This window comes from Schistocerca cancellata, chromosome 7, assembly GCF_023864275.1.
Source record: "Schistocerca cancellata isolate TAMUIC-IGC-003103 chromosome 7, iqSchCanc2.1, whole genome shotgun sequence".
NCBI classification, from domain to species: Eukaryota; Metazoa; Arthropoda; class Insecta; order Orthoptera; family Acrididae; genus Schistocerca; species Schistocerca cancellata.
In genome coordinates this window covers 208,699,427-208,725,485 of record NC_064632.1, presented here as the reverse complement: position 1 = coordinate 208,725,485, position 26,059 = coordinate 208,699,427, and positions in this window count along the sequence as shown.

The following is a 26,059-nucleotide window of genomic DNA, read 5'->3' as shown; positions in this document are numbered from 1 at the left end:
GGTAAGACTTTGAGATCCTTTCTTAAGACATGCTGAGACAACGAAGACACGTGGGAACTAGATAATGGACTGAAATGGAAATCAGAGAAGCTTAAGAAACCTGTTCAAATATGCTATACTTGTGAGATCAACATCTTACTAAATCAGACTGAACTGAGAAGATATATCACGCAGCATGTGTTCGAACAGGGGGGGAGCAGGACAATATCTTGCATGGGTGGATAAGTGGAACTGTTCATAATGTTCCGAAATTAGCAATAAAAATTCTATATACCGCTCAACGAGCAATGGACGATGAAAGCAAGACGTTAATTCTGACTGGAGCTGAAATCTACAAAAATAAAATAAAGAGATAACTGCGAATAGGCACAGTCACACTTAGTCGTTGCCCCGTCTCGCGTTTGTGGACGCTCAACTGCGCGGTCATCAGCTCCCGTACAGTGCCCCAATGTTTATACAGTCCAATTTCAGACACGTTCAAAATTGATGACGAAATGATGGGGACAACACACCAACAGCCAATCCCCGGAAAGAGAAAATCCCCAACCAGGCCGGGAATCGAACCCGGGACCCTGTGACACAGAGGCAGCATCGCTAGCTACTTTTTTTTAAACATTTATTTAAGGAACAACGCATCAACCATGCACACATTTATATAGGAAATAATTTAAACGAAAACAATTTAATCATTGCAGTTATGCTCATGTTAAAGAAATACAACAGAAGTTTGTCTTACTGACTAAATTACCAGAAGGAATTAATTTGAATACCAATAAAAGATTTATTAAAGACATCCAGACTCCTTCAAATGTGAATAAAACTGAACTTTGAATTACATGTGCTCCAATCTTAACAGGAGCATAAATAGCACTTTGTGAAGGATATCAGCAAGTTTTTGGGATAATTTTAATATGTTAATGTACAAAAGGAAATCGAGCATTTCACATGATTATATGGAAGGCACTAAAAATTACACAGGATATGGAACATTTATGTCCATCGCACATGAAAACAATTTAAAAATCGTATTATACAACTATCTTAAATACCTGAGAATGGCGGAGAAGAAATGTTATAAAATTGACTAGAATTCCAACTACACTTTCTGGACATGAATGGAATGGTACTTATCTGATGTGATCAGACCTATATATTAGATATTTCACTGGAAGATTGACTTACACATCACAGTGCAAAAATGAACAGGGCAATTTGCCACCCATTGAACACTGCATTATATTAGGTACAATATTATGGTTTTAACCAACCGATAAAGACATTTCCATAAAAACTGTCGACTTTCGCACTAAACTATAAACCATTAATGCAGCTATATTGTTTTGTGTTTTGACACTATTAGACACACGATCTGACTGTCACATAAGTTACATACATTATCTTATAAAATTCCAAAAACTACTTTCTGAAGTAGAAAAAATACAAAGCAAAGGTTTACACTAAAAATTTAAATAATATCCTTGAGGTAACTACAATACATCACTGTCAACAGTCTTCTTTTTTATATTAACCAATGCCCATTCTATCAAATATAATATTTAACATATTACAGAACTTTTTCTTGTGATACGAATACCTTCTAATTATGTGGTATTCACACAGCAGTGTACCTTGAACTTTGTGGAGCTGTCGGTTCTTGGTTTTGTAATGACGTAATTAACAAAATTTCCTAGCAGCCAGAACACAGTGTTGTTTTTTGCCTCTGGGAAAAAGTGTGCTTCAGGCCTGTGTATCAGTGGGAGCGATATACTCTCAGGGGATGTTCTTGTAATCAGAGCTATTTGCTCTTGGATCCACTTCCAACTATTAATGTGACCGCCGAAAGTGTATGTACGAATTTAAAAATAATTCAGAAGCCAAGAACGCTTAAATACTGTTTAATGGATAACCGGTTTCAACACACTGGAGGTGCCATCAGCAGATCTGTGAAGATATAACGTGAAGGGTTTGACGGAGGGCTTACATGAGTTACGCTATATACATTACTATTAGTACAGTACCACACAACTGAATGTAGCTTAACGTTTATAAACCATTTGGTTATAACGTTACCTGAGGCAGAGCGGCTGATATAAAGTCATTATCACAAAAAAATAAAAAAAACTGCTCTCATTGTCATTCTTTTCCATCAGTTATATAAAACCGAAGTCACAAGATAAAAGTATTTGGTACATGACCGCTGCTCGACTAACAACGGTCGGCATCGCACTGCCTGATTCCGCGCCGGTATACTTGGTGCAATTCTAGTGATTTACAACCGGCCTCTGGATAGCGCTATCATCCAAGCAGTGCACACACAGTCTGATGATATGACTACTCATTACTAGCCGACCGGAGTGGCCGAGTTGTTCTAGGCGCTTCATTCTGGGGCCGGGCGACCGCTACGGTCGCAGGTTCGAATCCAGCCGCGGGCATGGATCTTTGTGAGGCACTTAGGTTAGTTAGGTTTAAGTAGTTCTAAGTTCTAGGGGACTGATGACCTCCGATGTTAAGTCCCATAGCGCCCAGAGCCATTTACACCATTTCAGCCACTCATTACCACTACAATACAACTTTACTATTACTCCATATCAAATACCCATGCAAAGAACAATTTCGCATACACTAACTGTATGTACTATAATTGCTATGCACACTATGTATACTACACATACTAGAAAGTACATCAATTACAGAGTAAAAACATCTGAAGCAATGGTATTATATATATCAGCACCATATGGAGTATGTTAAGGCGCTAATATGAATAATTCCTTTGCTTCAGATGGTTTATAAATGTTAAACTGCATTAAGGTATGTTATATCTTCACAGATCCTGTGATGGCACCTTCAGTGTATTGAAACCGGTTATCCAGTAAACAATATTTAAGCGATCTTGGCTTTTGAATTATTTTTACAACAGAGTGATCGCCCCACTACCCACTATGCGTTCACTGCAAAATATCTACGCATTATTGTTCAACTAGATGGAATTCTTGACCAAAATTTGGTTCACAGAGTCCTAATGCGTATAGTCTTTCATTGGTTGTTAACTGACTTGCTCCATGATGTAGCACATTAGAACTAATGCATTTCCAAATCTCAGTCCAATCAATGTATGGAAACTGTCGGTCTATTTTGTTCCTTCCTTCGCTTTTTTCGTTACCGTATTATGGCTCTTGATGTTAAGTGTCATGACTGCCTGATTTCGGCACATACATCGATGACCTCAACATGGAAAACCCTCACATGCTGCAAACGACCGTTGACATTCTGCTCGTTAATCGGGGGAGGCAGACTTCGAGGTTTAATGATCTCGAAAAGTAGGCTGGTTGTGTTTTCCCGAAGGTCTCTTATTACGTTAACTTGCCTTTCCATAAAAAGGTTAGAGGCTTTATCCCGTATATATCAGTTAATCCTAGTCCACCATTTTTAGGATCTAAAGTGGCTTCATTTTACAAATACCTTGAAAACTTCACCTACCCACAAAAAGTTTGTGATTTTGGACATTATTCTCCTCGCTATCATTCGCGGTTTTGGAAATAGCTGGGCAATATAATAAACTTTATCAAGGATGCATGAGTTGATATGCATTGTTCTTTGAACTTGGATCATACATGGAGCTAAATTCTCTATAATGGCTCCTTACACTTTGAACTTGGATCATACATGGAGTTCAATTCTCTATAATAACTCCTTACACTTTTGCTGCTGCAACTTTTCAATTTAAAATCGTCATTTTCATGGGGCATGTTGTCAGGGTGATCCCAAGTGTTTTATGTCGTCAGATTAATTTTGTCCACTCAACGTTGATATTATCAAAACCAATGAGATTTAACATCTTACTTTTTCTTTCGTTTGCATACTCTACAGTATCACTCACTGCTGCTAGCGTCGTTACCTTTTCGTTATCCCTTATAATGACCCCTATATCGTCAGCATAGGCTCTCATAGATGTTTTATTTCCTGATAAAGTTAAGCCTTTTAATCTAGCATTGACATGTCGGAAGAAAGGTTCCAGTGAAATGGCGAAAAGCGAAATGGACAGAGGACTTCCTTTAAGAACGCCTCGTTTTAAATGTATCAGCCTGGATTGTTGGCAATCCACAGCTATTTTTACATTTCTTGCTATGTTCTTTATTAACTGTATGACCCTATCGTTGAATCCTATTTTCCTCAACGTCTGTAGAAGATGTTCATGATTTACTACATCGAAGGCTTTATAAAAACCTAAAGGAAGTAAAACACACTTTATGTTTGTTACTGAAGTTATTGCTATGATTTCCTTGTATTCTGCTACATTTTCAGAAATGATTCTGTCTGGCGCTCAGTTCTGACGTTTACTAGTAAATTTATATGAAATGCATGAAATTTTCTTTTTTACTATTCTGGCTATTCATTTATAATCAGAATTCAGCAGTGACATTGGAAAAAAATTATTTAAAGCTTTGTATCCATTATTTTTTGCCACAATATTGATTTTACTCTTCTTAAACTCATCCGGAATCGTTATTCCTTGAATAACTTCATTTACAATGTTCGTGATTTTGGCCAGTAACGGATGTAAAACTCTACTGGCAGACCATCGGTTCCTGGGTATTTTATTGGTGGTGAGGCGCACAAAGTGTCATACACTATCCCTTCACTGTGTACCTCGAGAAAATTGTCTTTGTCATCTTCTGTAAGCTCTGGGACTAGGATGTCAAGGAATTCTTCCAAGGATGCATCCCTACTTTGATTTACAGAATATGGCTCGAAATAACAGCGATAAATTTCGTCCACTATATCCTGCTGGGTTCTGTGAATCGTATCGTTTTCTGTTCGAATTTCATCAATAAAAGTCCTTCTTTCATTTTTAGTATGCTTCGGTAAATAGTATAGCGAAGTAGTTTCGTTTTCTGAAACCGAATTTGCCTTCGATTTTATTTTAAACCCCTTCCATTTGATTTCACTTGATATTAAATAACTTGGCTTTGACTTTTTTGATGTCTGCTAAGCGAAGTGAGGCACCTGCAGAGACCTGATCATATATATCTCTTAAAATGGAACAGTAATATTCTATAGTGCATTTCATTTCTCTTGCGCTCTGGGCACTGTATTGAATAAGTACCTTCCTCAACTTTGACTTCACCATTTTAAACCACCAGTCGATAGCAGTGGAATATCTACTCCGAGCACTTAGGCATATTGCCCATGCTTCTTTAATCAGGTCTTCTAAATCATGATTTACTAACAAGGAAATGTTAAAATTCCACTGATTCTAGAATCGGCGAAATGGCTGTCTTGTTTTACTGTCTTGATTTATTTACGGAAGCTAAGACACTTTCATGGTCTGAAGGTATGATTTCTACATTTGTAACGGAAGTTTCAAGATTTTTAGAAATATATAATCTATCAATCCTGCTACGAGATGTTGCCGTGACATAAGTGAACTCAACAATGGAGGGGTAATTGATTTCCCATATATCCTTTAATTCTAAACCAGTAACTAGTTGTTATACTTCACTTGAGAATTTACAATTAGGTAACTGACCTTTTCGATTTAAAACGTAATTAAAATAACTTCCAAGTAATTACTGTCTTGGATTTTTCCTTAACAAGTACAGCAGTTCATCTTTGAAGTAACGTGCCCTGTCAGATCGGTGAGAACTTGCTGAAGGGGTATACAGATTGATGATAGTCACATGATAGCGATCTAGGCTTTTCCCCCTTAAGGATTCCAGTCGTTCCACCTCACTTCCTGGAATCCTTTCCCTCACCAAAACAGCTGTTCAAACACTTATTTCGTGAGACATTTATGTAACTGACATAACCGGGAATTACTAAATCCGGCATTAGAACTTCTTGTAACTGGGCAATATCAGTCGCGGATTCGTACAAAAATTCCTGAAGTGTCGATAGTTTCCAACCAGACGTAATTTTATTTAAGTTTATAGTGATGACAGAATAAAATTGCGTCATTGCACTGTCAACACGTAGATGTTTTGGTGAACAAATTTAGTTTCTTGTGGTTCAGAGTTCAGTTAAACTATTAACAGTTTTATCGGAAGGCTGAACATCGAATAAGACTTCAGTCAGTTTATTAGTTACTGTTCCTTTTTTTTCCTACTTCTGAGGTTTTCTGTTGTACCGCTAGCAGACTGATTTCCTTCTAAACTTTCTGATTTTTCCTTCAGTGATTCGTGTAGGACTGTTTCGTATAGAACATTCTTTGGGCTTGGGTCGGCCTTTTCGGATTTTCGCTTCCATTGGTTACGAGCTACATTCACATTTGGTAGCGTTATTAGATTACTTCGCGACTCATCTGGAGCAGCAGCAGACGCTTTCTCAATTTTTATTGCTGGCGCCTGTCCAGCGGTGTTTAACGTGAATTCATTTTGGCCTCCACTTCCTTGTTATTGATTAATATCACATACTTGCTGATCGAGGGAAACCAGCAGAGACGGCAGTTTTGCAACCTCTCCCTGAATTTGTTCACTAACAAATAGCTGCTGGTCTTTGCAATCGGCTGCTGCACCTGTTGTCTCATGCGGATTAATACTCACTACACCGTCTTCATTTTCTGGTACCGCATACGTATTATATTTCTGTTCATCATTTTCCATTCGCATTTTGCCTTCGGTTTCCTCTGGCTAGTCATCGAACTGTTTTTGCTGGCGGAGTGAGGGCGTTTAACAGGACAGCTCGTCCTCTGAACAACTATCAGTTGTCTCCAGAGGTCGTTTCTTCGGTTGAATTTCAGTTTCACGAGTAGTGGTAAAAGGGGTTTCCCTTTATTGTTAACGGGGGAAATTGACTGTTATCGTGAAGGTGGACATCAGCTTGGCCCGCTGTTATAACATTCTCAACCGAGCTATTCATTGGTAACAGATCATTAAAGGTAAGTTCCTCACACTGTATCAAATTACTTTTAACAACAACACGTCGCCGCGGACATTCCTGTCTGAAGGGGCCGGTTTCGTTACATAAATGACATGTAGCTTCCTATTAAAACAATTTGCGCCTTATACCCACAAACCATTATGTGAGACGGAATATTTGTCTTGATGTCCATCTCTACACAGCGGACAACGTTGAAACATTGCAATTTAAAGGGAAGTGACCGTCTTTCATTTGCAATTGATTTGACGTCCCCATAGTTTCATGGAGCTTCCTCAATCTTATCATTTTCAATTTCAATGGGAAGATTCAAGACACGAACGGTTTCGTAATCAATGTCAGCTCTATAGATGGAAACCTTACTTTTATAGCCATTTCTACTTCGTAGCCCCACTTTGGTCACTCTTTATGAACAGTCGCAGCCCTGAATGGTTCAGATGGCTCTGAGCATTATGGGATTTAACATCGGAGGTCATCTGTCCCCTAGAACTTAGAATTACTTAAACATAACAAACCTAAGACATAGCACACATCCATGCCCGAGGCAGGATTCGATCCTGCGACCGTAGCGGTCGCGCGGTTCCAGACTGAAGCGCCTAAAACCGCTCGGCCACACCGGCTGTCAATTACCTATGTAATCCAGTCATCTGTTCCTAGGGAAGTCGGCTGTACAGGACGGGACACCTTGTCAAAAGGAAATACTCGCGTATCTTTCGTGAGGTTCGTAGCTATAGTTAATCCAGCGACGAAATTTCGGTTAAACACACAAAATTCAATTAGCATCAGCACGACCAGAAGGAGCAATCAGATCACAAGGAATATCAACGAACACGGAGATTAATGGACGCATAACACTCAGCGAAGCTCAAGTACAGCGATGTAAACACGGAATTGCAGTGCAGCAGTAAACAACGAGCACTCACTAGCGCGACTGAAACTGAACTACCACTAGACCACGAGCTGCGGACAACCTCTTTGCTACCTGATATGTGCTTAATGGGACTCGCTATTCAGCCACACTAGCAGATTTCTTTTACTCTCACAGAGCTAGATATTGAAATTTGTCTTGTACACTCACATTCACGCTTTTCATTAATCAGGTCAGATGAGGATAGGATGTGTATACCGACACATTGCAGGTAGACATATTGGTCATGCGTGGTCGTGCTCGGACAGTTACCTAAAGTTAGTAAAATTTGAAGTAAAATAATAATAATATACCTTGTAGCCATTATAGGCGCACTCAGCTGCTAAGTCTTTTTTATTTTGTTTACAGTTTGCGCGCAGATTTCAGGTGCCAGAGGTACGTACATAAAGTTAAATGTTAAGCAAAATGACGAAGAGGCTCATGTAGAGGCCCTTCAAATTGATATGTTTAATGCAGGTAGATGAAAACTATAATTGTCTTAGCCCGCTGCTGAACCCACGGAAACTGAATTCATTGTGCTGTTTTGCCCCCTGTGGCTCTAGAAAAGTAAACAGGTACCATTAAGAAGTGGTAGAAGACTCTTCACTAGGTCCTTATTACACGCGATTTCCTCAGGCACTGTCGAATCGAATATTCTGCGACTTTTGCCCGCTAAAGCTTCCCATTATATGTGGTGCAGGTACATCCTCCGCATCACTTGGTCCACACTTAGTGGGCCTTTCCTTCCGTATCCATCGCGTGTTGATGTTTTATGAAGTTCCCCGGCCAGTCATGATTTCTACCACGAGTTCGATTTGTTTCCTGTTCAAGTTCCTCATTGTAGTACTTGTCTTGAAATACGGATTCGGCAACATTGGTATGCCATATTTTTGATTTTGCGTCTTAGATCAATATTTTACGTGCTGCTTTCTGATTCAATTATGTAGTTTCAATTTAATATTTCACAACTGGTTAGCAATCTGAATAAATGACAAATGAGTAACATTCCCACTGTATTTCTGTTTCTGCGTGAAATTTAGCTCTATCTTACGTTCCACTCTTTAAAAAAATACTTATTACCAAGACTGTGTCCTTACAAACTGTTTTCCACCTTGAACTCGTATGCTAACCCTCAACAAAGTCTAACGTAATTTGAACTGAAATGTAGCTCGTCTCAATACAACCTCTCTTTATTTTAAATGAACTGAAGTAAAACAGTTACATGCCCCTAGTCAAAATTTCCACTTACCTCACGTCTTGTGACAACACTTCTGCAGATTTCTCGAAAGTACAACAGCAAACGGCTAGCAGGCAGCAGCTAAGCTACATATCTGTTTCAAAATGAAATTATCAAATTATATTCAATCTGTTGCGTAAGTCTTGGTGCAATGAGAAGAACGACACAAAGGGTTACAAAATTTGCAGAGAATCCTATAAAAATGAAACAGCTTAATCAGTTGAAATGATAATTCATGATCAGGGAAGTGGATGTGGGGTGATCTTTCCCTCAGCGCCGGCCTGTGTGGCCGTGCGGTTCTAGGCGCTTCAGTCTGGAAACACGTGACCGCTGCGGTCGCAGGTTCGAAACCTGCCTCGGGCATGGATATGTGTGATGTCCTTAGGTTAGTTAGTTTTAAGTAGATTTAAGTTCTAGGGGACTGATGACCACAGATGTTAAGTCCCATAATGCTCAGAGCCATTTGAAACTTTCCCTTTCCACTTTCTTTTAAATAAAACAGTTATTCAATTTTTGTATTCCTTTCAACTTTCAATATAAAGATGATATTCAGCAGATTTATCTGTTTTCAACTCTTCAGCATATCAGACTATGTCTCCTGAAAGGAGCTGTGGTTCATACTTCCACTGCTCTATTGTTGCAGTAGTTACGTCGAAAAGTTTATGAAGTAGCAAAAAATGATTGTGTGGTCATTCATTCAGAATTTCACAGACAGTTCCTATATTTAGAACATTCATTACAGTGGTGTGAAATTCTCGTTATGCTAAAGGAATCAAGTTATTTCAAATTTTTTAGCTGTATGTCCCTGCCGCTGTCTCCATTGTAAACAAAGGATGCAATGGTGGCATGTCCAGCATGGTCTCCATACCAGCAACGGGTGTGATGCTAATTCATCCAGTTATAGCTAACCAGTCCGATGTCTGCACCTTACCAACCTCCCTGCCTACCACATTATACTTTAATTCACCATATTGTAGCCCCATCGGTTGTCATAGGTCTTATTAAAGTAGTGAATATCAAGAACCTAGGGATTTAGAACATATCTTTTACATCTGGCCCCTTTAGTGCTCAAAAGAGTGTTTTTTGTCTGTAAATGATTATTCTTTATGTTTATGACCCATGATAGTTTCGCATCCCTCTGCTCGTAGAGTTTCATCAGGAAGCTTGACAATCCAATATACGTTGTATATGATGAATGTGCTTCCTCGTAAATGGTGCTACATCAGTTTTCTTGGGCCTGATGCTTATATTCTTTTTTCTGCACCTGTTTTCCGCAATGTGTAGCACACTTTGTGCTGTTACGTTCTTTAAAATTTCGGCACGGGATTTGTGAATTGTAAGAATGTTATTCCTACCACCTGCAGGCAGTAGAGGCCTGTCTAGCCTATGTGGTAACTAAGTAAGCCACTCGACGGTACTGTTGCCACAGAGATAAAACAGTCCAGGCAGAGGGGCGTTAAGGACTCCTGTTAACGGCCGAGCGCAAGGAACATTCTAACCAAGAGTGAAGTAATATTTTATTACTCGGGAACGTACGTGCTAACAAGAAACTCACACTTTGCAAATGTAACTGGGTATAGCGACCCGTACTCAGTAGAGAGCGAGCTAGAAAAAGGTAACAGAACAAGTAATGTAAAGAAAACCTACTCGTCACCCTCCGATAGGTCTACATCAGAATCATAGCTGTAAGCGTATAAATAATCGAACTTGGTTGCTCAAAGCATTGAGTAGAACTACCATTTTGTCTCCCTCTTGAACCTAAGAGAATGATGTGCTTTTCAATTTCAGAGAATCCACAATCCACCTTTCTTGATGAAGATCGGTTGACTACCAGCCCAATGACTGACTCACCGAGCACCGGCTAGGCATATTAGCTGCGGGACTTTGGAAACTTCACTGATGTGGGGAGCTGGTGGGCGGCCAATGGAGTGCAAGCTGTTTACAGTCTGTATGGGGAAAGCGCGACTTCGAGGCCTCCTAGGGTCTTGAACTTAGTCGGCCATCACCCCGAGTGATCCCAGGGGGGTTGACAAGAGCATTACTGCTCAGCAATGGGCATCTGTTATCGCTACTGCCCCCAAGTGTGTGACATGGAGACAACAAGTAAGAGAAGGGGTGCATAAACAGCAAGACCATGTTTGACCTTCAGGCACACCCTCGCTCTTCACTTCCGGTGGGCAGCTCAGCATCTCGGTACCTGCCACTCACTACCGAGGTCAACAGACGTCACCAACAGGAAGGGATGTCTTCGTATTCCTCGGCGGTCGTGTTTTCAAGCACTAAGCGCGTCCGTGAGGACAGCTGGATTGCAGTATAAGGCTGCTTTAATAATGATCTGTAAATACCACAACTGTTTGAGTATACAACCCCGCGTTAATCTGCCCTCTCCCCCACCATCTCACCCATCATGCGGCGCAGGGGTCAGGAATAGGCTCAGCTGTTACAGTTGGTGTCATGAAGTAGTCGTTACGCTTTACGACGCAGGTTGTCTGGGGAAGTGCTTTTCCAGCATACAAACCCTACAGTTTGCCGAGATAAGTGATTGTTGGGTAACTCTTGAGCCCAAACACTGTTTGCCGGCCGGGGTGGTCGAGCGGTTCTAGGCGCTACAGTGTGGAACCGTGCGACCGCTACGGTCGCAGGTTCGAATCCTGCCTTGTTCATGGATGTGTGTGATGTTCTTAGGTTAGTTAGGTATAAGTAGTTCTAAGTGCTAGGGGACTAATGACCTCAGCAGTTAAGTCCCATAGTGCTCACAGCCATTTGAACCACTTTGAACCAAAGACTGTTTTTTAGAGTCGGGCAGTATGACTGAGTAGTTTAGTAAATTGCATTCGAGCGGCATATCTCCTATGCACTAGTATTGGCTCACTACAATTAGGTGCGTTGAGCCACACTTTGTTTATGTTTAATTCAGTATTTTTTCTGAGTTAAGAGCCCCAGTTTGTGGAGTACTGGATAGAGTATGATAAGGTTATGTTTGCGAATTCATGTGAATTGATGAACTTGTCATTGTTTGTTTTGCAGTCTTGCAAGGCACGAATTGCCGTGCACTAAGGCTGTAGCAGGCACATTTTTTACATGTACACGTGTTGATCATTTGGCTCTCGATTGTTCAGACTGTAGATGGGTGACGACACACGAGAAAAAGGTAACTTATAACATTTTCCTTTAGTAGTGTTTTAGTGGTTTATTTGTGTTTCTGATACTGCTAATGGTGAAATCAAGTGCTGGTGTTACTACAGAATCTGTTGCTGCTGTAACAGAGAAAAAGTTTCCTCAAAAGTTCGAGCCTGAGGACCGTCTTAATAGATCTGTGGCTTTGGAAACCTCTCAGGTTGAGCCGCAGCCTGAGTCGGGGGAAAATAAGGCAGAGTTGGAGGTAGACTCTTCTACTTTTGATCCAGCAGCAACCGCGCTCATCAAACCCTTTCTAAATAAAACAGGCGTCTCCAAGAATTTTAGGCTGATGGCCACACCGGCTCTTCCACTAAATCCCAAGGTCCAGAACCGAGCTATAGTCTGTCTTCCTGGAGGCCGGATACGCTAGAAATGCTAGGAAACCCTCAATGTTGCGCAGAAGTTTTCGTGACATTTGCCACTACTGCGAGTCCTTACGGGCTAACACCGATAGCATTGCAGCACTCATTACACAATGGTCGGTTTATTGTTTGTTCTTGAGATGTGGCCCTAACTTCATTACATCGTTACAAATAAAAACCACTCGTGAGGCTTGCTGTAACACACTTTCGAGAAACCTTGTAACTTGCGTGCGTCATTAAAATCGCAGCAGGAGTTCAGAACGTAGCTCGATCTGCGTAATTCCATCAGTCCTGCAAGATATATTCCCACCACAATATTACTCACAACGCGTCGACAATAGTGGCTACCTCTTCGTTCCCTACGATCATCTCTGGCTCAATAAAACTTGTACAGACTTTGGTTCATGACACCTAACTACTGAAGTGTTGAATTACGCGCAAATTTTTGTGTCAGGTCTAGGCAGTGATAGAGATATCTATGGCATAGGGAGCGGGAGTGAATATCATTCCGCAGTTCCTGTTGGCACTTGCGGGCAAGTGTAGTGCTCATTTCACTGCCTAGGCGATAATCAATGTGCATGCAGGTCTTTACGTATTGCTGTGTCTGCTTGACAGTATTAAATATATGTTTTTCTGGTCTTCAGCCCAGAGACTGCTTTGATGGAGCTCTCCATATTACTCTATCCTGTGCAAGCTTCTTCACCTCCCAGTACTTACTGCAACCTACATTCTTCTGAATCTGCTTAGTGTATTCATCTCTTGGTCTCCCTCTACGATTTTCACCCTCCAAGCTGCCCTCCAATGCAAAGTTTGTAATCCCTTGACGCCTCAGAACATGTCCTACCAACCGGTCCCTTGTTCTTGTCAAGTTATGCCACAACCTCCTCTTCTCATCAATTCTGTTTAATACCTCCTCATTAGTTATGTGATCTACCCATCTAATTTTCAGCATTCGTCTGTAGCACCACATTTCGGAAGCTGCAATTCTCTTCTTATCCAAACTATTTATCGTCCATGTTCCACTTCCATACATGGCGTCACTCCATACAAATACTTTCAGAAACGACTTCGTGTCACTTAAATATATACTCGATGTTCACAAATTTCTCTTCTTCTGAAACGATTTTCTTGCCATTGTCAGTCTACATTTTATATGTTCTCTACTTCGAACATTATCAGTTATTTTGCTCCACAAATAGCAAAACTCCTTTACTACTTTAAGTGTCTCATTTCCTAATCTAATTCCCTCAGCGTCACCTGACTTCATTCGACTACATTCCATTATCTTCGTTTTACTTTTATTGATGTTCATCTTATATCCTCCTTCAAGACTCTGTCGATTCCGTTGAACTGTTCTTCCAAGTCCTTTGCTGTCTCTGACAGAATTACAATGTCATCGGCGAACCTCAAAGTTTTTATTTCGGCTCCATGGATTTTAATACCTACTCCGAATTTTTCTTTTTTTTCCTTTACTGCTTGGTCAGTATACAGATTAAATAACATCGGGGAGAGGCTACAATCCTGTCTCACTCCCTTCCCAACCACTGCTTCCCTTTCATGCCCCTCGAATCTTATAACTGCCATCTGCTTTCAGTACAAATTGTAAATACCCTTTCGCTCCCTGTATTTTACTCCTGCCACCTTTAGAATTTGAAAGAGAGTCTTCCAGTCAACATTGTCAAAAGCTTTCTCTAAGTCTACAAATGCTAGAAACATAGGTTTGCCTTTTCTTAATCCATCTTCTAAGATAAGTCGTAAGGTCAGTATTGCCTCACGTGTTCCAACATTCCTACGGAAACCAAACTGATCTACACCGAGGTCGGCTTCTACCAGTTTTTCCATTCGTCTGTAAAGAATTCGCGTTAGTATTTTGCAGCTGTGACTTATTAAACTGAGTTCGGTAATTTTCACATCTGTCAACACCTGCTTTCTTTGGGATTGGAATTATTATATTCTTCTTGAAGTCTGAGGGTATTCCGCCTGTCTCATACATCTTGCTCACCAGATGGTAGAGTTTTGTCAGGACTGGCTCTCCCAAGGCCGTCAGTAGTTTTAATGTAATGTTGTCTATTCCCGGAGCCTTGTTACGACTCAGGTCTTTCAGTGCCCTGTCAAGCTCTTCACGCTGTATCATATCTCCCATTTCATCTTCGTCTACATCCTCTTCCAGTTCCATAATATTGTCCTCAAGTACATCGCCCTTGTACAGACACTCTATATACTCCTCCCACATTTATGCTTTGGCTTCTTTGCTTAGAACTGGGTTTTTGATCTGAACTCTTGATATTCATGCAAGTGGCTCTCTTTTCACTGAAGGTCTGTTTAATTTTCCTGTAGGCAGTCTCTATCTTACCCCTAGTGAAATATACCTCTACATCCTTACATTTGTCCTCTAGCCATCCCTGCTTAGCCATTTTGCACTTCCTGTTGATCTCATTTTTGAGACGTTTTATTTCTTTATGCCTGCTTCATTTACTGCGTTTTTATATTTTCTCCTTTCATAAATTAAATTCAATATTTCTTCTGTTACCCAAGGATTTCTACTAGCCCGCGTCTTTTTACCTACTTGATCCTCTGTTGCCTTCACTACTTCATACGTCAAAGCTACCCATTCTTCTTCTACTGTATTTCTTTTCCCCATTCTTGTCAAACGTTCCCTTATGCTCTCCCTGAAACTCTGTACAACTTCTGGTTTAGTCAGCTTACCCAGGTCCCATCTCCTTAAATTCCCACCTTTTTGCAGTTTCTTCAGTTTTAATCTACAGTCCGTAACCAATAGATTGTGGTCAGAGTCCACATCTGCCCCTGGAAATGTCTTACAATTTAAAACCTGGTTCCTAAATCTCTGTCTTACCATTATATAATCTGTCTGATACCTTATAGTATCTCCAGGATTCTTCCGTGTATACAACTTTCTTTTATGATTCTTGAACCAAGTGTTAGCTATGATTAAGTTATACTCTATGCAAATTTCTATCAGACGGTCTCCCTTTCAATTCTTATCCCCAATCCATATTCACCTGCTATGTTTCCTTCTCTCCCTTTGCCTACTCTCGAATTCTAGTCACCCATGACTGTTAAATTTTCGTTTCCCGTTCGCTACTTGAATAATTTCTTTTATTTCATTATACATTTCTTCAATTTCATCACCATCTGCAGAGCTAGTTTGCATATAAACTTATACGACTGTAGTAGGCATGGGCTTCGTGTCTATATTGGCCACAATAATGCGTTTACTATGCTTTTTGTAGTAGCTTAGCCGCACTCCAGTTTTTTTGTTCATTATTAAACTTACTCCTGCATTACACCTATTTGATTTTGTATTTATAACCCTGTATTCACCTGACCAAAAGTCTTGTTCCTCCTGCCACCGCACATCTTTATTTCGTAATTAAGTGAAGTAAAAAGTCAATGTGTATAATTCGCAATAAAACAATATCAGTACTCAAGGAATATATTATGAGGCTAAAAATTCTGAAAAGTATTCCAAATTTACAAGATACTAAAAGTTAGAAATTATGCGTGTTTGAAACGTGGTTTGAAATCTCAGAAAATTTTGTTTTAAGGAAGTAAAAACTGAGCAACAAGCAGCAACTCTCCTAGTTTCCCCATGGCTCACTCAGTAACAAAACATGGAAAATCATTTTCTGGCCTCAAATTAATAAAGGATTGCATGACTGCAGATGCTGATGAAATGTCTCTAGAGAAAGCTAATTTATTTAAAAACATCAGTTTTTCTGCAAACGCTGCAGCTGGAATCTAAATACATAACTCAGTTTTCTGAGAAAACTCAACACAATGAGTGGTTGTCTTTGGTTCCGAATGAGTCAACGTGTGTTTCCATTCTTGTTGAATGGATGAACAAAAATTATGAAGTTTATGAACAGTTTCTTGACGTTCATAGCATTTACGGCATTGCCACGAGAGAAGAACTTTTTAAAGGCGTAGATAATGCTGTTGAGTAAAACAGTCTTCAACGTAAAATCTTAAGGTGTGTCAGAACTAATAGTGGCAAAAAGATTTGTGGAGAAAACACAAGTATCATTGCTGTAGTATGAAAGGCGATAGAAAATGTCGGTGGATCGAAACAATTAATCCCACGTTCCCTCATTCATGAACTGTTCCTGGGTGGAGAATCCTTGAATATATCAGAAGTCTTAAAGACATTCATGTCAGCTGTATAAAAGAACACGTACTCTCAGTCATCGTCAACTCCGCGAGTTTACTGAAGAGATTGAAGAAAATGATTTACCATATTGTGCTAGAGTGCGCTGGCTTAGCTGTGGAAAAGCTCTGACCCGGTTTTTGGGCTCCCAGCAAGAATTGAAATTTTCTGAATGGAAGGAATCGATCTCAGTTGTCACAGAACGCTGAGTAGCTATGGAAGTTTTCATTTTGTACAAATTTAAATAAACATGTGAACAACAGTAATTTCAAGTTACAAGGCGAAAGCTAACTAATGCCTGATTTGCGCACTCATATTAAATCCTTTCAACAAAAAAAAATATATTGTTTCAGTCTCAATTCAACAAAAAGGGTTTCATGTATTTTAATACATGCCAAAAATCATTAAGCAGTCTGAGACTCCATTCCCGGTTGCTTTTGCAACTGAAACTTCGAATGCTTGAAAAATAAATTTTGATTCCTGTGTTTCAGATTTTGGTACAAACGATATTAAGATCATTCAAAATCCTTTTAATGCCGATATTGAAACACTTGCCTCAGAATTGCAAATGGAATTGGTTGATTAGCAATGTAGCGATTTTTGTAGAGATAAATGATTGTATTCGACATTTCTGGCATTTTATATCTCCACTCACACAGTTTCACCAGTTGCGTGTGTTTGCTTGTGACATTTTATCCACTTTTGGCTCTACTTAGCTTTGTGAAAAAAATGAACTATACAGTAATATTAAAGATCTAAACAAGCCGATGAGCATTTGAAGCCGCTGCTGATAATTTCCCCTAGTGAGCCCCCCAACTGCAAACAATTGTAAGAGGGAAGCCGCAGCTACGTAAATCTCATTAATTATAATTACAATACTTAATTTCATTATGTGAATTGCCTACGTATGTCACTTAGTTGTGGTAAATTTTCACGAAATATCATATAAGTAATTACAGTTAAAGCGATCAGTACCTTTATATACGTCAATTAATGTTTTTCTTAATTGGTAATAAATAAAAATAACTAATTATTGTACCCATTTTGCATGATTTACTCGCACTGTAAATTTTGCAAGGATTTCATGTAGAATAAGCCAATGCTTTCCATTCCGAATAAAACAGTTACTCAAACAGTTTTATAACACAGTATAGTAATTTTTTATTTGTGCCACAGTATATCCTGTTTTAGAATAAAGTTGTCTAAAGGTATTTGTTCTTGCCTGTGCTGCAAAATGTGTCGAAAAGATACATACCTTCATCGTTAATAAAATCTGTAGCGAGCATAGCAACTACCTTACTTGCATGTTTAACGAATTCATGTTAGCAAATGACGGCAAATCAGAATTAGATTCATAAACAGATAATGAAAGGGAAAGGGTTACGATGCCTCAACGAAGGGAAAAACCTTGCAACATTGTTGGAGAGAAATTGCTAACTTGTCGCGGAAGCTCGGGCATTACAGGTGACTGCACATAGCCCTGTCTCAGCCTCTACTTTATAATGCAGAGTTTACAGGAGAACGAGTGAACTACAAGTTGCACATTTCTAGTAACCAAAGGGACCGATCCAGGCCTTAAGGTGGTTCATGAATTTTAAAAATAAATTTAAAAAAATAATTCTAATTGCAAAAGTGTCTGAATCAAGTTGTTTTAGGAGTTCCGAAACGTACTCTTTCCAGTTTAAACGCTCACCATTACTGACATATAAGAATTTTGAAGTTTCACCCTATTCGTTATTCCTTACTACTTGTTACCTTGATATCTGATATAGTGCCCATAGATATGCAGAACTGAATAAATTGTGCCTTTTTAAAATTGAGTGTGAGACCATTCTAGGGAGACTAACGATACTTTTAAAAACATCGTTTACCATTTCATCTGTTTCTTGCGTATGCTTCCACTGATTATAATACTAGTATTATGTGCAAAAAGAACTATTTCTGCTTGTTTTGTATCAGACCTAAGATCGTTTACATACATAGGGAACAACAGTAGACCAAAGACTGAGCCTTGGGGAATCATGTCCCTGGACTATACTGGTTGAATCATTAAGTACAACTTTTTGCGATCATTTGGTTACATATGACATTATCGATTGATTTTCTGTGTCACCAGTCTCATAAACCTGCGATTCCTCTAGTTCAGTACTGTGATTCACACAGTCAAGCGCCTAAGATAGGGCGCAGAAAATACCAACTGGTGTTTTTTATCATTTAATGTGTTTAAAATTTGTATGTTAACACGTAAGTGTCGTTCTCAGTAAAGCAACTCCTCTAAAGCCAAACTGTGATTTGCTGAGGATATTATTGTTGCTAAGGTAAGATTCTACTCCGTAACAAATCACCTGATGTCAGCAGCGAAACAGGTCGGTACCTATTGACACCACTCTTATCACATTTCTTAAAGAGAAGCTTAACAACACGATATTTCAGTCTCTCTGGAAAAATGCCATGAGTTAATCACGCATTGCATATTGCAGATAAGACCACACTTATTATATACAAACAAATCTTTAGTACTCTAACGGGAACACCATCAAAACCAGATGAGACTTATGTTTTAGAGAATGTATAATTTTTTTAACTAGGCAACTCACAAACAGAGTAAAGTTTCAGTGGATGCTGGAGTATCAGGTAGCATTGGTAGCATTGGAGAAATTGGAGGATACAATGGTTTCCGATCTCGTATTAGTTATTCCAGATTTTGACAAAGAGTTCATCCTCTCTTATGATGCATCAAATAAGGCAATCGGCTGTATTTTGGCTCAGATGCTTGATGGATAGGGGTATCCAGTAATTTATGTACCGTGGCGGTTCAATAAGGCGTAAGGGAACGGCTCAACAAACGAAAAGGAAATGTTATCGGTCATATGTGATATTACACATTACTGATTTTTTTGAATGGTAGATGATTTAAATTTGTGACTGATCATGCATCACTGAACTAATTGTTTAGTCTAAACGATCCCACTACTCGTTTGCCACGTTGGGCTCTCAAGCTTAGTGAGTTTAATTACGAGTTTGTCGGGAATAAGACACACAAATGCGGATACTTTAAGACGCAAAATAGACATGTTTAGTGTACTGGACAATAGTTTGTTGGAACAGAAGGGAGCACAGGCAGATGATAAAGACTGTCAGACCTTTAAGTCACAGACGCACGTTATCATACTTGAAGATTTGTTGTACAGAGTCCCGAAATGGTGACCACGTATCGTGGTCGCGACAGTTCTTCAAAAGGAAGAGCTACAGCAGGTTCATGACCAGCTTCTGTCTGTTGCTGATGGCCAACGAGCAACAGATAGGCTTATTGCGGAATGGTTTTGGTTGAGGAACAGCCAGCGTGACTTGGAGGAATATGTCAAAGAATGTTTACCATGCGCTTTGGGAGAGGATACTTTGCACTAGAGAATCCCTTCCCTGAGGGTAACAGAGGCGTTGAAGCCATTTTAAATGCTTGAGCTCGACATTTGTTATCCACCGAACACGTGTACGTATGTGCTTACGGTCATCGCCCTTTTTCGCGATATCTAGTAATGAGACCAATTCCAGATCAACAGGCCAGGGAGATTGGAGTCCCCAATAACTTAATTTCGGACCAGGGTAAGTGCTTAATTTTGGAACCTATGGAGCAAATGTGCCATGTATTGCGTATTCGGAAGTTACGAAAGAGCCCGTTCCACCCGCAAACCAAAAGTAGAATGGAGCACCACCCTAAGACCATTTGCAAAGTGCTAAGCTTTAATGATGACTGGGATATCTATTTTCTATACATAGTTTGCACGTGCAACTCGAAGGTCCACACGGGAACAGTCATGTCACTACTTGAGGTAGTATACGGGCCGAAATTGCCGTCCCAATTTGACGTTCTATGTCCTAAATTAGGCGCCAAATGCGAACCAGTGAAGATGTTTGTGAGAAGAAATCGGGAGGTGTGGAAAATCATACAAAAGGCGAACATGAAGGCTGTGGCATGCCAGGAACCGCCGAATAGGCTAATGGGTAGACTACCACAGTACCGTGTACGGCAGTGTTTATTAGTCACTAATCCCAGTACACCAGAAGGAAAGACGAAGAAGATCTTGCTAAAATATCACGGACCATATCTGGTCGTGGAGATGAACTCACCGGTTAGCGGAAAGGTACAGTTTCCTACCAAAATGCCTGTCGTGCGCGTCAGTCTGGTGAAACTGTTTAAGAGTATTTTGAATGCTGTGCCACAGTTACCTGTGTACACGGTACGGTAGGGTGCAGTATGCAAAATCAAGGAACCTCATCGGTTAGACAGTTTAAGGCACAAGCATTCCTTGTCCTTTGAGGTCACGTAATTAATTATGTTGTTAGATTCTGTTAGTGTTAAATTTATACTTGATATATCTGCTATGAGTACTTTTTGCATTGTGTTGTGTTCGGGTGGATTTAGTGTTTTCATATCATTGAAACGTATACTTTTCTTTTATTACTATAGTATTACAGTCAGGTAATTGTTACTGTTGTTTCTTCTTTCTGCTTATCGTTAGTTCTCTCTTTGGAAGGAGGGCGATGATGGATGGTTCCTATTCTCAGGTGACGATTTTGTGACGTCATCCTGGATGATGGAATTGTCCTGGGTTTGTCATACATTATCGGGAGTGGAGGACAACGCTTAGTTGTCGGCCAACACTGGTATGGTTTGTGTTGTTCTCTAGACAATCGGATGTGTTCCTTATGAGGCATCAACGGATATTGAAATGAAGAATGAAATTCGGATAATGGAAGATTTTCTTTCGGAATTGTTCAAAGAGCTACAGAGAAGTGACGGTTATTTGGGACTTACAAGGGAGGTGTCTTAGTCACAGTTTATCTACGGTAAATTATGAGCACAGTTATCACAGCTGGTAGATACTGTATCACAGAGTATAGTTAAGAGAAAAATAGGTTTGTTAATTTGGGGGAGATTATTAATAAAAATGTTGTTCAGCACACCAAATGAGGAGGATATTCCGAAATGAAATTATTCATTTCGTCATATTCAGAAAGCGGCGATTTCTATGACGAGTGCCGTGGAATGGCATTCAACTCCGGGCGGATTTCCCTCTTCCGTTTCCACTCACTTAGATGACTGACATGACACTGACGCGGAATAACTGTATTGGCCGGAAGGGCCATTAAGGGCATTACCCGTCGAGAATTTAGCTCACCTTAATGCCACCGTCAACCCCGAATTTACACGTTTGCTTGACAAATTTATGGAAACACAGTAGGGGAAAATTTAATGGAGCAGATGTACAAATTCTTCAGCACCAGATTATATCGATAATTATTTCATATACCAGTTGTACCTGCTTCTGCTAGGTATTTGCATATTTTATTTCTGTAATACAATCAGAAGGGGACAGAGTTTACAGAACAACCGGCACACCAGTTTCCAGCCGACTGGTTAGCCGGCATAGGCTATGGAACAACTGACGGAAGTAGAATCTCTATACTAGGTAGCATAAACATTAGATTGAGAACTGTATTGTAATTACGTCCTGGAAGCCGCACTTTGAGAGTAAGTTTATAAAGGAGAAACTCATATGGGACATCTCAGGGCTGCAGCACAGCACAGAATTCTTTTGGTTAAGAGTAATTTTAATTAAAGACTCGTCATGGAAGATTGGGGACATCTTTCGAAAGAAGGGAGGTGTGCAGCTGCCGGAATAAAAGTTTGGTGCACCAATTGTGAATATCTTAAACGTTTTATTTTAACAAGCGACCAGCGTACGAGCTCTGATTTCCCTTATTTTATCGTGGCGATCATTCCTCCCTATGTAAGTCGGTGTCGACAAAATATTTTCGCATTCGGAGGAGAAAGTTGGTGATTGGAATTTTGTTAGAAGATTCCTTCGCAACGAAAAACGCCTTTCTTTTAACGATTTCTAGCCCAAATCCTGTATCTTGTCTGTGACACTCTCTCCCTTATTTCGCGATAATACAAAACGTGCTGCTTTTCTTTGAACTTTCTCGATGTACTCCATCAGTGCTATCTGGTAAGGATCCCACACGGCGCAAGAGCATTCTAAAACAGGACGGACAAGCGTAGTGTAGGCAGTCTCCTTAGTACGTCTGTTACATTTTGAAAGTGTCCTGCCAATAAAACGCAGTTTTTGGTTAGTCTTCCCCACAATATTTTCTATGTGTTTCTTCCAATTTAAGTTGTTCGTAATTGTAATACCTAGGTATGTAGTTGAATTTACAGCTTTTAGATTAGACTGATTTATCGTGTAACCGAAGTTTAAGGAGTTTCTTTTAGCACTCGTGTGGATGACCTCATACCTTTCGTTATTCAGGGTCAACTGCCACTTTTCGTACCATTCAGATATCTTTTATAAATCGTTTTGCAGTTTGTTTTGATTTTCTGATGACTTTATTAGTCGATAAACGACAGCATCATATGAAAACAAACGAAGACGAGAGCTCAGACTGTCTCCCAAATTGTTTATATAGACAAGGAACAGCAAAGGGCTTATAACACTGACTTTCCGTCAGTTACTACGAACTGGGACCTCTTCGACAGGAAATAACAAATCCACTCACATAACTGAGACGATATTCCATATGCTGATTAGATTAGATTAGATTAGATTTACTTTCATTCCAATTGATCCGTAGTGAGGAGGTCCTCCAGGATGTGGAACATGTCAGAAAAACAACAATACATGACAAATATTTACAACTAAAACAAATAAGCTAATGTACCATTCCACAGGTCCCAAGTGGAATGATCGTCATTTTTTAATGAACACTAAGAGACATTTTACAAATACTAATGCACTGAATTTAAAATAAAAAAGTTTTTTATTTATTTATAAGGTAATAAACATGTAATACAACTACTGTAATACTTATTTACAATGAATACATTACTGCACTGAAATGGTGCAGAAGTTAGATTATACTTACACACAACCACCCACCCACACACACACACACACACACACACACACACACACACACACACACACACACTAATTTTCAGTGAACACATTACTGCACTGAAATTGTGCAGAAGTTATGTTGTACTTATATACAAATCAGTTGGTTTTACTAAGAAATTCATCAATGGAGTAGAAGGAGTTGGCCACCATTAAATCCTTTAGGCTTCTTTTAAACTGAATTTCATTGGTTGTTAAGCTTTTTATGGCTGCTGGCAAGTTATTGAAAATATGTGTTCCTGAATAATGCACACCTTTTTGCACAAGTCTAAGTGACTTTAAATCCTTGTGAAGATTATTCTTATTTCTAGTATTGATTCCATGAATTGAGCTGTTGGTTTGAGAAAGTGATATATTTTTAATGACAAATTTCATTAAGGAATAAATATATTGGGAAGCTGTAGTTAGTATCCCTAGTTCCCTAAACAGGCTTCTGCAGGATGTTCTTGAATTCACACCACATATAATTCTTACTGCACGTTTTTGTGCCCGGAAAACTTTAGCTTGGCTTGATGAATTACCCCCAAAAATAATCCCATATGACATTATGGAATGAAAGTAAGCATAGTATGCCAGCTTTTTCATTTTTATATCCCCTATGTCTGACAAAATTCGCATTGCAAACAGAGATTTGTTAAGACGCTTCAGTAGTTCTGTGGTGTGCTCCTCCCAGTTGAATTTATTATCAAGCTGTAACCCCAAGAATTTTCTATCTTCTTGTCATCGTATGTTAGACATATACTCTTGGGACACTCCTTACAAGTTCTGAACTGCATGTAGTGTGTTTTTTCAAAGTTTAGTGACAAAGAATTGGCTTGGAACCAGTGATTGATGTCCACAAATATTTTATTGGCTGATCTTTCTAAGACTACACTTGACTTGCTATTTATTGCAATGTTTGTATCATCGGCAAACAAAACAAACTTGGCATCTGGTGATGTTACTGATGAAAGGTCATTGATATACACAAGGAAAAGTAAGGGCCCCAAAATGGAACCTTGTGGGACCCCACATGTAATTAGTTCCTGGCGATTTCAATACGAACCGCTTGTGTGGTACAGTGTGAAAAAGCTTCCGGAAATACAGAAATACGGAATCGATCTGAAATCAATTGTCGACAGCACTCATCACTTCATATGAATAAAGAGCTAGTTGTGTTTCTCAGGAACTATGTTTTCTAAACCCATGTTGACTGTGTGTCAGTGCACAGTTTTCTTCGAGGAAATTCATAATGTTCGAACACAATATATGGTCTAAAATCCTCCTACATATCGACGTTAACGATATGGGCTGTAATTTAATGGATTACTCCTGCTATCTTTCTTGAATATTGGTGTGACCTGTGCAACTTTCTACTCTTTGTGTACGGATCTTTCCTCGAGCGAACGGTCGTATATGATTGTTATGTATGGAGCTAATGCATCAGCATACTCTGAAAGGAACCTAATTGGTACACAGTCTGGGCCAGAAGACTTGCCTTTATTAAGTGATTTAAGTTGCTTCACTACTCCGAGGATATTGATTTCTACGTTACTCATGTTGGCAGCTGTTCTTGATTCGAATTCTGGAACATTTACTTCATCAACTTTTGTGAAGGCGTTTCGGAAGACTGTGTTTAGTAACTCTGCTTTGGCAGCACTGTCTTCGATAGTATCTCCACTGCTATCACGCAGAGAAGGCATTGATTGTTTCTTGCCGCTAACGTACTTCCAATACGACCTGAATCTCTTTGGATTTTCTGACAGGTTTCGAGACAACGTTTCGTTGTGGAAACTGTTATATGCAACTCGCATTGAAGTCTGCGCTAAATTTTAAGCTTCTGTAAAATATCGCCAATCTTGGGGATTTTGCGTCTGTTTAAATTTGGCATGCTTGTTTCGTTGATTCTGCAACAGTGTTATAATCCGTTTTGTGTATCAAGAAGGATTAGTTCCGTCGTTTGTTAATTTATTTGGTCTAAATCTCTCAGTTGCTGCCGATACTATTTCTTTGGATTTAGGCCACATCTGGTCTATACTTATGTTATTAATTTGGAATGAGAGGAGATTGTCTCCTACGAAGGCGTCAAGTGAAACTTTTGTCTGATTTTTTTGAGTAGGCATATTTTTCGCTTATTTTTCGGTGATTTGAGGATTACAACATGCAATCTCACAACGACAGCCCTGTGTTCACTAATCCCTGATTCGGTTTGATGCTCATTACTAACTCAGGATTATTTGTTGGTAGGAGGTAAAGTGTGTTTTCACATCCGTTTACTATTAGTGTGTGCTCTTGAACTAACCGCTCGAAATAATTTTCAGAGAATGCGGTTAGCACAATTTCGGATGATATTTTATGCGTACCTTCGGAATTAAACATGTATTTCCGCCAACAAAT